Below are 14062 nucleotides of genomic sequence, written 5' to 3'. Positions count from 1 at the left end.
ACATAGCGACAGGTGCCCTCTCTGGTGAGGCTCCTACACTCCGACAGAAACTGATATCAGCAGTAAATAATAAAATTTAGAATTTATGATTCAGCATAGAGTTTATTTGAACACAAAGCATGAGGATAGCCACTTGGAAACATCAACTCCAAATGAATGGGATCAGCGTTCCCTTAGGTTTCACACACACGGAAAGACAGAGAAGCTTTAGAAGAATCACCATTTTCCATTCAAGACCAGTACATAGGGTGCAGCAAGGTGATTGGTTATGGATTGATATACTTCAAGGGAGGTTACTTTATCACTCGATATAAAGGGTCAATGATCCCAGGAGGTCTTCTCTCTGGGGCTGCTTAGTCTTTTTAATTATTTACAGGAAAACTCTCTCTTTTTTTGGGGGGGGGGGGGGGCGTAGTCTTGCTCTCTCACCCAGGCTGGAGTGCAGAGGCATGATGTCAGCTCACTGCAACCTACACCTCTCGGATTCAAGCAGTTCTCCTGCCTCAGCCTCCCAAGTAGCTGAGATTACAGGCATCCACCACCACATCTGGCTAATTTGTGCATTTTTAGTTGAGACAGGGTTTCACCATGTTAGCCAGGCTGGTCTTGAACTCTTGACCTCAGGTGATCTGCTCACCTCAGCCTCCGAAAATGCTGGAATTCCAGGCGTGAGCCACCGTGCCCAGCCTATAAGTGGCTTCTTTACAGCCAATGCTATGCAAAACTTCTCATCAGTCATCATCATATTCAATAGCATTGCTTTTATCATATCACGGAAACCATTATTCTCATTTGGAACAGTCTGCCGTCAACCTTCACAAATGCATATGGAAGCCCTCATGCTGGACTTCTCCTCACCCTAGAATCACCTGGGGGCAGGGTAGTTAATTGAAACAGCATGGATGTTTCCCCCGACACCAATAGACAGACGCTATGGGGAGGGCACAGGTGATGGTAGTAACTGAATATGACCATTTGATCCTAACTGGAAGCCTGGGCTGAGGGCCTCTTAGCTAAGCACTGACTCTCAAGCTTTAAGGTGAATATAAGTCATCTGGCACTCCACAACCCACTGTAATAATGTTTGATTCTGCAGGTTTGAGGTAGCATTTATAAATTGGCATCTTTAACAAGTTCCCTGTTAATGCCAATGTTTCTCCCCTTGGACCCACTGTCAGAAGCACTGAGCTACAGAAGGCATGCCCTGCACACCAGAGCCCCTTCCACCCAAATATCTGCTCTCAGCACAGATACTGTTGGTTCCCAGGGGAGACCATAAATCACAGTCTTGAAAAGTCACTTTCTCTTTTTTTTTTCTTTCTTTTTTTCAGATGGAGTCTCGCTCTGTCGACCAAAGTGCTGGGATTACAGGCTTGAGCCACCGCGACTGGCCTGATAGGAGGGGTTTAAAAGGAGCTTCAAAAGAGGTCAGTGCTGTACACTGAACGAAGGATGGAGGGTAATGGTAATGCCTCCACGTTAAAATGACACAAATGCTGCTGTCTTACTGAAGTTTGGTACTTTCTGTGGGATAGATACTTTTCACTTTGTTCTGTGGCTTTGGTAGATTTCAGAAGTCTGAAATGATTGATTTTAGTGACTTTGCTAGTGTTTTCATCATTTTGCAGAGGAGACTTGGTTTCTTGTGGTTTGCATTCATCAGTGTCAGAAGCTGATCTCTCTGTTCAATCTTGCAGTTTTAAGTAATGCATTGAACAGTCACATAACAGAACGCGGAGCAGGAGAACTAAATTTCTAGTGTAATCAGAATGGCAGGCACTAAATGAATTATTTTACAATAAGCCTGTGTCCTTTTTATTAACTGTTCAGTGGAGAAGTTTGGAGTCTATAAACTTGTAATAAATGTGGCCTGTAAGAACTACAAATACTGGAAAGCTTCTCTGAGGATGTAATTTCTAATTTGATGAAGAAAACATTCTCTTTAATTAACTTGGCAAGGAGAAGGCTTCAATAAAAAGAAAGGCAACTATGCCTGGGGCGGAGCTGGAGTGGAAATAAGATGGCAGACATTGGATGTCATTGAAAGCCTGGTGATGTGGTTTTAGTCCATGTGCCAAGAGCAAAAAGTTATTTAAAATATATTAGTTAGGGCCGGGTGCAGCGGCTTATGCCTATAATCCCAGCACTTTGGGAGACCAAGGCGGGTGGATCATATGAGGTCCGGAGTTCAAGACCAGCCTGACCCATATGGTGAAACCGCATCTCTAATAAAAATACAAAAAAATTAGCTAGTGGTGGTGGCATGTGCCTGTAATCCCAGCAACCTGGGAGGCTGAGGCAGGAGAATCACTTGAACCTGGGAGGCAGAGGTTGCAGTGAGCTGAGATCATGCCACTGCACTCCAGCCTGGGTGACAGAGCAGGACTCCATCTCAAAAAAAAAAAAAAAAAAAAAAGAGTAAAAATATATTAGTTATTGGGGAATATCAGCATATATAAATGTGTCTTCAGGTAAAAGTGACAATAACCTGGATACAGACACATGGAAATAGGAAATTTTTTCAGGTGTTCAAGAGGGAGCAGTGAAATGTAACTTAGTGATATTGGGGCATGATAATGGGAGAAAATATTTCAAACCATATATACCATACCTGTGATAAGGAGTTTATATCCAAAATATATAAGGAACACCCACAACTCAAAAGCAAATATTGTAATAGTAATAACCCTATTAAAAAAGAGCAAAGGGGCTGGGCATGGTGGCTCACACCTGTAATCCCAACACTTTGGGAGGCTGGGCAAAGTGGATCACCTGAGATCAGGGGGTCGAGACCAGCCTGGCCAACATGGTGAAACCTCATCTCTACTAAAATACAAAAGTTAGCCGGGCGTGGTGGCTAATCACTCCTCCCCGGAAGGCGGAGGTTGCAGTGAGCCGAGATCGTGCCATCGCACTCCAGCCTGGGCAACAGAGTGAGAATCCATCTCAAAAACAACAACAACAACAAAAAAAAGTAAAGGGCCTGAATAGACTAATCATCTGGAAAATGCCAATCAAAATCACAGTGAGGTATCACTTCACATGTCTTAGGATTGCTATTATTAAAAAGACAAAAGGTAACAAGTGGTGAGGATGCGGAGGAAAAAAAATACCCCTGTACGTTGTTGTTGGGACAGTCAATTGGTAGAGCAATTATATTTTAAAAAATTCTAAAAAACATGGAGTTGCCTTACAAGTTATAATTTAATTTTACTCAAAACAATATGAGAATTAAAATTCTTTTTAATTTTAAAAATCAAAATGACCAAACAATCCAGCAATCCTACCTCTGAGTATGCATCTGAAGGAAATGGGTATTTCCAAGAGCTATCTGCACTCCCACGCTTGCTGCAGTGTTACTCGCATCAGCCAAGGCACGTCAGCCATATGAGGGTCCTTCATGATGCACGGATAAACACACTGTGAGACAGACAGACAGATTTCTCAGCGGCTGAGAGGGTTTTAGAGATCCTGACACCCAGAGAGGAATTGGGGACAGAAGAAGTTGCAGCTTTCCATTACCAAAGCTGAGGAGGTCCGGAAGGAAGAGGAAAGGCCAGTGGGGCTCACCTGCAGGAGCCTGCTGAGACTCCGGAGCATGGTCCGTGGGAACGATTCTGATGCTTCTCAACCACGTGCTTCCTTAGCAGAGAACTGTCTAGATTAGCGGTTCCCAGCGTTTTTGGCACCAGGGACTGGTTTGGTGGAAGGCAGTTTTTCCACAGACGGGGGGATGGTTTCAGGATTAAACTGTTCCACCTGAGATCATCAGGCATTAGTTAGATTCTCATAAAGAGCATGCAACCCAGATCCCTCGCATGCACAGTTCACAGTAGGGTTGGCACTCCTCTGAGATGCAGTGGCGCTGCTGATCTCACAGGAGGCAGAGCTCAGGTGGTCACGCGCCCTCACCCACTGCTCACCTCCTGCTGTGCGGTCCAGTTCCTAACAGGCCACCCATGGGGACCGGTCCGCAGCCCAGGGGTGGGGATCCCTGGTCTAGATTAGTGCAGCTTGACTTTGGAAAAGAAACAAAAACCCTCTGATGTGGGCACAGCAGCCACATCACGCAGACCCATGATGCCCAACTCAAGAGCTCCCCGTGGGCCCTCACTGGGTAAGGGAAGTAAGCAGCCCAGGTTCTGCTCCCCGGGAGACCACCGGCCACCACTTCAGAAAAGCCAGGGGATCTCCCTGCACTCTAGGTCTGAGGCCATTTGTGAAGACGTAGCTCAGGTGCTTGCAGATTCAGCAGGCACATTCCCCGCTGACCCCAGAGCAGCTTTCTGGCCTCACCCAGCTCCGGGGCCTCTGTGCACCATGGTGCAGACCTTCCAGGCCTCGGCCACACAGGCACCTCTGTCTTCCTGCTGAGGGGGGCTTCTCCCAGCCCCACTGGTGGGTCCCTGGGGCCCATCCCTGGATGAAGGAGAAGTTCAGAGCTCCTCCCAGGATGGAGAGAGGCCCACCTCTTCCCCGGACAGGAGATAACGGACTCTGTCGGTGGATCAGACTGGGCTTGAGAGGGGGTGCCTGGCCCTGTCCTGTAGAGAGTGCTGCTCTGAGAGTCAGAAGAAAGACCTGCCCCTTCTCAGATTCCTCCAGATGACCAGCAGGAATGACTTTAGACACACGGTGTTAATACGTGCTAGAACCTGCGGAAGGAAAATAGGAAAATAACTTGAATGATATACTCAGAATGGTGAACTCTGTGTTTCATATAGGGTCCAGCCCTACGGGGCTTAGCGGGTAGTCTCCCTGTATGCGGAGATGAGAGATTGTAATAAATAAAGACACAGACAAAGAGATGCCACCATGCCCAGCTAATTTTTGTATTTTTAGTAGAGACAGGGTTTCACCATGTTGGCCAGGATGGTTTCGATCTCTTGACCTCATGATCCACCCACATTGGCCTCCCAAAGCGCTGGGATTACAGGCGTGAGCCACCACGCCCGGCTGTGCTGCATTCTTAGCATTGCACCACCCAGCATTTGGTGACTATTCAGGGTCAGAAGCTTGTCTCTTTCTGCCTGTTTGCAGCCACACTTCACCCCACCATCCTTAGCACCTTCACCCACTCCTGCACCTACTGACCCTTCTTCCCGGAAACCACGTGGGTTGGTGACTTAAATCCTTGCATGCAACAGGAGTAAAAGAGTTTTAGGCCAGGTACGGTGGCTCATGTCTGTAATCCCAGCACTTTGGGAGGCCCAAGTGGGCAGATCACTTGAGCCCAGGAGTTTGAGACCAGCCTGAGAAACATGGCAAGACCCTGCCTCTACAAAATACAAAAATAAAAATAGCCCATGGTGATGAGGCACACCTGTAGTCCCAGCTACTTCAGAGGCTGAGATGGTAGGATTGTTGGAGCCCAGGGTGGGGAGGTTGCACTGAGCCAAGTTGGCACCATTGCATTCCAGCCTGGCCGACAGAGTGAGATCCCATCTAAAAAAAAAAAAGGTAGGACTTTCAGTGTCTTCCTCCCAAAAACTTCTAAGCTGATTCCACTTTTTCCCCAGAGCTGCTGCAGTGCGGTGTGGGTGGAGGGAGGGATCAGGAGGTACAGAAGGAAACAGTGACCCCTGCTTGCTAGCACAGCACTAACAAGCCTCGTTTCATTAGCGTTTACCACAGCCTGTTGGCCGCTGTCAGCTCAACCCCATGAACTCAGTATCAGCTTCGGGGACTCCTTGTCCTTTCCTGCTCCTGCCAGGAAGAGAATGAGCAACAACAGATAAATCACATTCGGACAGTTCATTTCAATCCTCCCTCTCAGACAACAGTCCCATTCAAGGGTTATAGAATGGAGGAATCTTGGTCGGGCGCTGTGGCTCAAGCCTGTTATCCCGGCACTTTGGGAGGCTGAGGTGGGCGGATCACCTGAGGTCAAGAGTTTGAGACCAGCCTGAACAACATGGTGAAACCCCGTCTCTACTAAAAAATACAAAATTAGCTAGGCGTGGTGGCGCATGCCTGTAATCCCAGCTATTTGGGAGGCTGAGGCAGGAGAATCACTTGAACCTGGGAGGCAGAGGTTGCAGTGAGCTGAGATCGTACCATTGCACTCCAGCCTAGGCAACAAGAATGAAACTCCGTCTCAAAAAAAAAAAGAATGGAGAAGTCTTACTCTCATTTCACCTCAGTTTGGGTGAGAATTCGCTGCTTGTTCCAGAGAGCCATTTTCTGCCTGCTAACCACGCCAGTGAAGAATCTTTCTACCTTCCTCTTACACAAAGTCATATCTGTCTCAGCATCACCAAAACTATCAGAAATTGCAAAATGTTTTAGATTTTTTTTTTTTTTTTTGAGACAGAGTATCACTCTTGTCACACAGAATGGAGTTTTGTGGCGCGATCTCGGTTCACCGCAACCACCGCCTCCTGGATTCAAGTGATTCTGCTGCCTCAGCCTCCCAAGTAGCTTGGATTACAGGCACGTGCCACCATGCCTGGATAATTTTTTTTCTTTTTCCTTTTTTTTTTTTTTTTTTTTAGTAGAGACGGGATTTCTCCATGTTTGTCAGGCTGGTCTCAAATTCTCGACCTCAGTTAATCCGTCTGCTTCGGCCTTCCAAAGTGCTGGGATTACAGGCGTGAGCCACCGCGCCTGGCCAGTTTTAGATTTTTACCTTACTTACAAGCCAACAAGTTAGACTGTCAGTTTATGGATGTTGGCTGAAGGCATGAGATTTCTGGATCTGACAAAACATATATTTTATTATTTGTCACATAAATTACAGCAAGAGCTTCGCATCTGCGCACATTCCCCCATCTGCTCCAAGGGACACAGAAATGAGGTATGTATATTTGTGCACCGTGACTTTCTTATATCGTTTACGTTTCAGTATCTTCCTCTCCAAAACCTCTAAGCTGATTCCACTTTTTCCACAGAGCTGCTCCAGGGCGGTGTGGGTGGAGGGAGGGATCAGGAGTTAAAGAAGGAAAGAGTGGCCCCTGCTGGCAAGCACAGCACTAACAAGGCTCGTTCCATAACCGTGTTTATGGGTCTATAGAGATCAATGAAGAAACATAAACATTGTACAGACATATCCAATTCACATATTTCTGATAAGATTAGGGGGTTTTGTATTACTTATCCAAGCAAAGCAAAGCTTGGATGCACAGGAGTCCCCACTCATGAGAAGAAAGGGGCTGACAGTTGGGAAACCTGCACTGATCATTGCAGAGATATTCACCACCAACTGACTAGGATTATTCAAAAGAGCCAAAGAAACTTGAAAGGTGAAGAGAGAGTGTAAAAGGACACAAAGGTGCTCACCAGGAGGATGGTTTTGGTAGCTCTGGACTCAGGGGAGGATGTGGGGGAGACGCTGGTCTATGAATGTGCTGGACCCGCCGCTTGTGCCTGTGCAGGATGCAAACGATGGAGCTGCTGCCCCAGAGCATGAGCCCCAGGCGGATCACATCAGGGAAGGACAGCAGTGCCGCATCAGCGACTCTCTGGTGCCCTCGTGATGAGCAGCAGAACAGTATCCCAGATCTTTTGTCTTTGTGGTATTTTTGTTGCTCCACTTGCCGGTCACGTGCATAAGAACAATGATATTGACCAGGGAGGAGCCAGCTGAGGAACACACAGGAGCCAGCGTGCTTGGGGGCGTTCCCTTTAAGCTCTGCCCACCTGAGCTCCTGGGGCTGATGGTGATGGCCTGGGAGACACTCAGGAGGCAGGTGCTGCCAATGAACACTCCCCTGACAATAAAAAAAGAAATTTACATCCAGAATCACTCCGGAAATGCCTAAACCCAAAAGCTGCCATTGTCTGTGGGACTCCTCTAGGGAGGAGGAATAAAGTGTTGGCTACAATTATGTGTCTGATCATCAAATCTGTGGACCTTAACCTGCACCCAGTGATGTAAAAGGACAGATAATGGTAAATAAGAGAGAAATCCCCAGGATTCCAAGTACAGTCTGCGATAAGAAGATCATTCCCATGGCCACATCCCAGCAGCCATTCTGTCAGTTCCCACAGGCTGCTACTTATCTTCAGAGACACAGGATCCTGCAGGGAACGTGATGCATGAGTGACATTAAAAAGGCAGCTGGTACTTGGTGGGGGCTGAGGTAGGAGGATCCCTTGAACTCAGGAGGTTGAGGCTGCAGTGAGGCAAGATCGCGCCACTGCACGCCAGCCTGGATGATAAAGTGACACCGTCTCAAAATAAATAAATAAGTAAATATATAAAAATAAAAATAAACCCAGCTGAAATGCAATAGAAATAATAAAGTTACTTTCTGGTATGAAGAATTCGCCATATTTGGATGTGTCCTATTTTAAGTGTATTTGCAATGAATTGCTCTTTGCTGTGAAGAACAGACATGTATTCACCTCCATATTCTTCATAATCGATGAGCCAGGTACCACCATTATAAAGACAAAGAGGACTCAAGCACAGAGAGGTGACATGGTTTGTGTAAATTCACACCGTGTTTGGGGTAGAATGGGGACTGATCTTGTCTGGGCTGATTTCAGAGTGCATTGACCACCATGCTCTACAAGCCAGTTAGCGGGGTTCTTCCAATAATGAACATACATATTTAATTTCTATTTTATACCTGGTCTTTATATTTTACACGGGTGACATTTAATTTCATAATTTTATTTTTGACCGGTTTCCATTGACATGTAAAACATTACCCCAGAGGCTGATACCAATTATGAATAAATCTTTAAAGACCTTGATAAAATGTAGATACACTGATTGGAGTATAAAATTACAGGAATCTGCCTCATGACTAAAGTAGGTTTTAAAAGTCGACCCCATATCAGGACAGCCACACAGAGACTCATTTCTTCTTATGCCAGGAAGGAAAGTACGATGGCACCTACCACAGGAATTAATGGACATTCTGATATCATGTCTTAACTACATGACGTGAAACACTAGGGCATCATAAAATAAAGTAGGGTAGAAATTAAATTATCATGGCTGGGCGCGGTGGCTCATGCCTGTAATCCCAGCACTTTGGGAGGCAAAGGTGGGCGGATCGCCTGAGGTTGGGAGTTTGAGACCAGTCTGACCAACATGGAGAAACCCCATCTCTACTAAAACACAAAAATTAGCCAAGAATAGTGGCAGGTACCTGTAAGCCCAGCTACTAGGGAGGCTGAGGCAGGAGAATTGCTTGAAACCAGAAGGCAGAGGTAGCAGTGAACTGAGATCGTGCCACTGCACTCCAGCCCGGGTAACAAGAGTGAAACTCCGTCTCAAAAAATAAATAAAAAAATAAAATTAAATTATCTCTGTTTTCTGAAGGGGGCCAGCCCCTCTACACCTGTGGATGTTTCTTGTCAGTTGGGACGAGAGGCTGAGAAAAGAAATAAGAGACAGAGACAAAGTATAGAAAAAGAACACTGGGCCCAGGGGACCGGCACTCAGCATAAGGAAGTCCTGCGCCAGCACTGGTCGCTGAGGTCCCTCAGTATTTGTTGATCACTATTTCTACCATCTCCGAGAGGGGGATGTGGCGGGACAATGGGGTAATAGTGGGGAGAGGGTCAGCAGGAAAACATGTGAGCAAAGGTGTCTCTGTCATAAGTAAGTTTAAGGAAAGGTGCTGTGCTTTGATGCGCATGTACACAAACATCTCTGTGCAGTAAAGAGCAGTATTGCAGCCAGCATGTCTCACCTCCAGCCCTAAGGCGGTTTTCTCCTATCTCAGTAAATAGAACATACAACCAGGTTTTACACTGAGACATTCCATTCCCAGGGACGAGCAGCAGACAGATGCCTTCCTCTTATCTCAACTGCAAAGGGGCCTTCCTCTTTCACTAATCCTCCTCAGCACAGACCCTTTATGGGTGTCGGGGTGGGGGATGGTCAGGTCTTTCCCTTCCCACGAGGCCATATCTCAGGCTGTCACATGGGGAGAAACCTTGGACAATACCTGGTTTTCCTAGGCAGAGGTCCCTGTGGCCTTCCACAGTGTATTGTGTCCCCGGGTACTCGAGACTGGAGAATGGTGATGACTTTTACCAAGCATACTGCCTGCAAGCACTTTTTTAACAAAGCACACCCTGCACAGCCCTAGATCCATTAAACCTTGAGTCAACACAGCATACGTCTCTGCAATGACAGGGTTGGGGCTGGGGTTACAGATTAACAGCATTTCAAGGCAGAGGAATTTTTCTTAGTACAGAACAAAATGGAGTCTCTTATGTCTACTTCTTTCTACATAGACACAGTAAGAGTCTGATCTCTCCTTCTTTTCCCCACAATTTTCAGTTCATATACTCATCAATTAATGAATACATAAATTGAGTAAAACAATAAGTGTTGAGGTGAGTTTTGTAAAAGGTGTTAATATAGAACATATATAAAAAATTAAATCTGTAAGGCATGGAATCTTGTGCATTTGATAAACTGAAATGGTAGATTTGGATTTGATTACATTTATTTATTTATATTTTATTTTTTGAGATGGATACTTGCTCTGTCACCAGGCTGGAGTGCAGTGGTGCGATCTTGGCTCACCGCAACTTCTGACTCCCTGGTTTAAGCATTTCTCCTGCCTCAGCCTCCTGAGTAGCTGGGATTACAGGCATGCGCCACCACGCCAAGCTAATTTTTGTATTTTTAGTAGAGATGGGGATTCACCATGTTGGCCAGGGTGGTCTCGATCTCCTGACCTCATGATCTGCCCGCCTCGGTCTCCCAAAGTGCTGGGATTACAGGCATGAGCCACTGCACCCGGCCACATTTATTTATTTTATTATTATTTTTGAGACGGAATCTGGCTGTGTTGCCCAGGCTGGAGTGCAGTGGCATGGTCTCAGCTCACCACAACCTTCGCCTTCCTGGGTTCAAGAAATTCTCCCTGCTTCATCCTCTCAACTAGCTGGGATTACAGGCACCTGCCACCATGCCCAGGTAATCTTTTGTAGTTTTAGTGGAGATGGGGTTTCGCCATGTTGGCCAGGCTGGTCTCGAACTCCTGATCTCAGGTGATCCACCCGCCTCGGCCTCCTAAAGTGCTGGGATTACAGGTGTGAGCCACTGCCCCGGCCACATTTATTTATTTTTAATTGGCCAATAATTGTGTCTATTTAGGGGATATAATGGGATGTTTTGATCTCTGTATACATTGTAGAAAGATTCAATCAAGCTAATTAACGTATGCATCACCTCACCAACTTACCGAATTGTTGTGATCAGAACCGGATATTAGACTTTCTTTTAAGCCAGACAACAGCATTACAATTCAAGACTGACAACTGCTATCTAAAACTGATTATTAAAACTTTCCTGTTCCCTAAATATTGCCTTCCTAACTTCAAGACTGAAAACAGTCTCACCATAATCAACAGACTCCTTATGTTTTCAATAGAGAAACAATGACTCTCCATTTAGCCCTTCAAAGAGGAGACTTTGAGATAACATTTCTAGCCCCAGAACTGCCACTTGAGGGTGTGGATTCTGCACAGAATTAGGTAATTCTTGTAGATTTATCCCAATCATTTCCAGTATGTGGGTCATAAGGGCATACTTCTAATTATCCTGAAAACTCTTTCTATGATTTGTGTAAAGTAGGCTGAACCACAGATAGATTTTAGAATTCCAGTCTTCAAGCACCTTAAAACCCAGGTTTCATTATCATGTGGATTAAACACCAAAAAATCATTATTATTGAAGGATTAAACTAAACTACCTTAGGAGCTATCAGGGACTGGTATAGGGTCTACAGTCCCAACTCTCTTTCCTGGCTCAGCTCATGCCTCAGGAATTATTCCTCCTTCCTGTGTGGCTTTGACATTAAACTAGTTTCAAACGCCTAAGATTCGCTTTTCTTGATGTGATCACTTATCTGGACTTCTTTTTTTTTTTTTCTCCCAAAACGAAGTTTCACTCTTATGCCCAGGCTGGAGTGAAGTAGAGTGATCTCGGCTCACAGCAACCTCCGCCCCCCAGGTTCTAGCGATTCTCCTGTCTCAGCCTCCAGAGTAGCTGGGATTACAGGGGCCCACCACTAAGCCCGGCTAATTTTTGTATTTTTAGTACAGATGGGTTTTGCCATGTTGGGCAGGCTGGTCTCCAACTCCTGACCTCAGGTGATCCACCGCCCCCCCAACCATTGGCCTCTCAAAGTGTTAGGATTATGGGCATGAGCCCCGATGCCCGGCCATATCTGGACTTCTTATATACCTCCTTCTATTCCATACTCTACCTGTCAAAGTGAAGTATAAAACAGTCACCTCACCCATCCTTCTGTCTGGATGGTGAGCTCAGTGTGCTGGTCATGCCAGTCAGTATTATATGAGAGGGCAGCAGCCAGGCTGCTAGATATGGGATTGTGGTTCTGTGTACTCACCTGGTGTCACAACCCCAATGATCATTTTACCTGTCACAGCTATGACAGTGCAGTCCTAGGATGCTACTATATTTTTATTTATTTATTTAGAGATGGAGTCTCACTCTGTCACCCAGGCTGGAATGCAGTGGCCCGAATAGCTGGGACTACAGGCACCCGCCACCATGCCCGGCTAATTTTTTCTATTTTCAGTAGAGAAGGGGTTTCACCATGTTAGCCAGGATGGTCTCGATCTCCTGACCTCGTGATCCTCCCCCCTTGGCCTCCCAAAGTGCTGGGATTACAGGCTTGAGTCACCGTGCCCAGCCAGGACGTTATTATATTTTTAAAACTTTATTTCCCTGTTATAATTACCAAGAAAACATGTACTAATTCCTGGGTAGCATCTCCAAAGGGATTTTAGAGCGTCTGGGGAGATTCTTTCTTCTCCTTGATCCCTGGAGGCAGAGAGGGTCTCACAAGAAGGAAGCAGGAAATACTGAGGTCTGGTACATCAGGGACTGAACACACACTACGTATGTCTCAGTGGATTCTCTGCCTCCCTGAGAAGTCTTTCCACCCAAAGTAGATTTCCTTATAATATTTAGACCTTTGATCTTTTAAGTTATATGCAGATAAATGGAATCAGGCAAAGTACCTAAGAAGGATTTTGAAAGACATGAAAGGAAGTAAAAGGAAGAACATGAAGCCGTTAGTTTACATTAGACATTTTTGAACTCCCACTCTGCTTTCCACGAAATAGACCTAAAGAGAGATATATTCTTCGACCCAGCAATCTCATTACAGGATATATGCCTAAAGGAATATAAATTGTTCTACTGTAAAGATGCATGCATGTGTATGTTCGTTGCAGCACTATTCACAATAGCAAACATGAAGTCAACCAAAATCCCCATCACCCATGGACTGGATAAAGAAAATGTGGTACCTATACACCATGGAATACTATGCAGCCATAAAAAAGAACGAGATCATGTCCTTTGCAGGGACATGGATGGAGCTGGAGGCCATTTTCCTTAGCAAAGTAACACAGGAACACAAACCCAAATGCCACATGTTCTCACTTATAAGAGGGAGGTAAATTATGAGAAGACAGATACATAGAGGGGAACAACACACACTGGGGCCTATTGAAGGGCATAGGGTGGGAGATGGGAGAGGATCAGGAAATACGATTCGTGGGCACTAGAATTTATATCCTGGTGATGAAGTGATCTGTACAACAAACTCCCATGACACACGTTTACCTACGTAACAGACCTGCGCATGTACCCCTGAACTTAAAAGTCTTTTAAAAATGAAAGAAACCTGGTCGGGCATAGTGGCTCACGCCTGTAATCCTAGCACTTTGGGAGGCCTAGGTAGGCAGATCACCTGAGGTCAAGAGTTAGGGACCGGCCTGGCCAACATGGTGAAACCTCGTCTCTACCAAAAAGACAAAAATTAGCTGGACGTGGTGGTGCGCGCCTGTAATCCCAGCTACCTGGAAGGCTGAGAGAGGAGAATTGCTCGAACCTGCGAGGCAGAGGTTGCAGTGAGCCGAGATCACAACACTGCTCCCCAGCCTGGGCTACAGAGCGAGACTTGGTCTCAGAAAAAAAAAAAAGAAAAGAAATCAATGGACACGTGAGCACAACTGAATACCAAATAATATAGAAATTTCATAGAAACGTAGAGTTTACCAATATTTAAATATATATTACTATATAATTATATTGATGTATAGTTAATTATAT

At 45.7% G+C, this 14062-nt stretch overlaps 1 long non-coding RNA gene across 1 annotated transcript; it reads left to right on the top strand.

Annotated features, from left to right (window-relative positions):
• Nucleotides 1–96: 96 nt before the first annotated feature.
• On the top strand, nucleotides 97–12990 carry LOC117976917 (uncharacterized). Its single transcript, XR_004667759.3, has 3 exons — nucleotides 97–1427; nucleotides 6740–6796; nucleotides 7374–12990. It is a non-coding gene; the product is annotated as an uncharacterized LOC117976917 (long non-coding RNA).
• The last annotated feature ends 1072 nt before the right edge of the window (nucleotides 12991–14062 follow it).

This window comes from Pan paniscus, chromosome 20 (genome assembly GCF_029289425.2).
Source record: "Pan paniscus chromosome 20, NHGRI_mPanPan1-v2.0_pri, whole genome shotgun sequence".
Classification (NCBI taxonomy): Eukaryota; Metazoa; Chordata; class Mammalia; order Primates; family Hominidae; genus Pan; species Pan paniscus.
The sequence above is the reverse complement of the archived record's forward strand: the minus strand, read 5'-3'. Positions and strand labels throughout refer to the sequence as shown.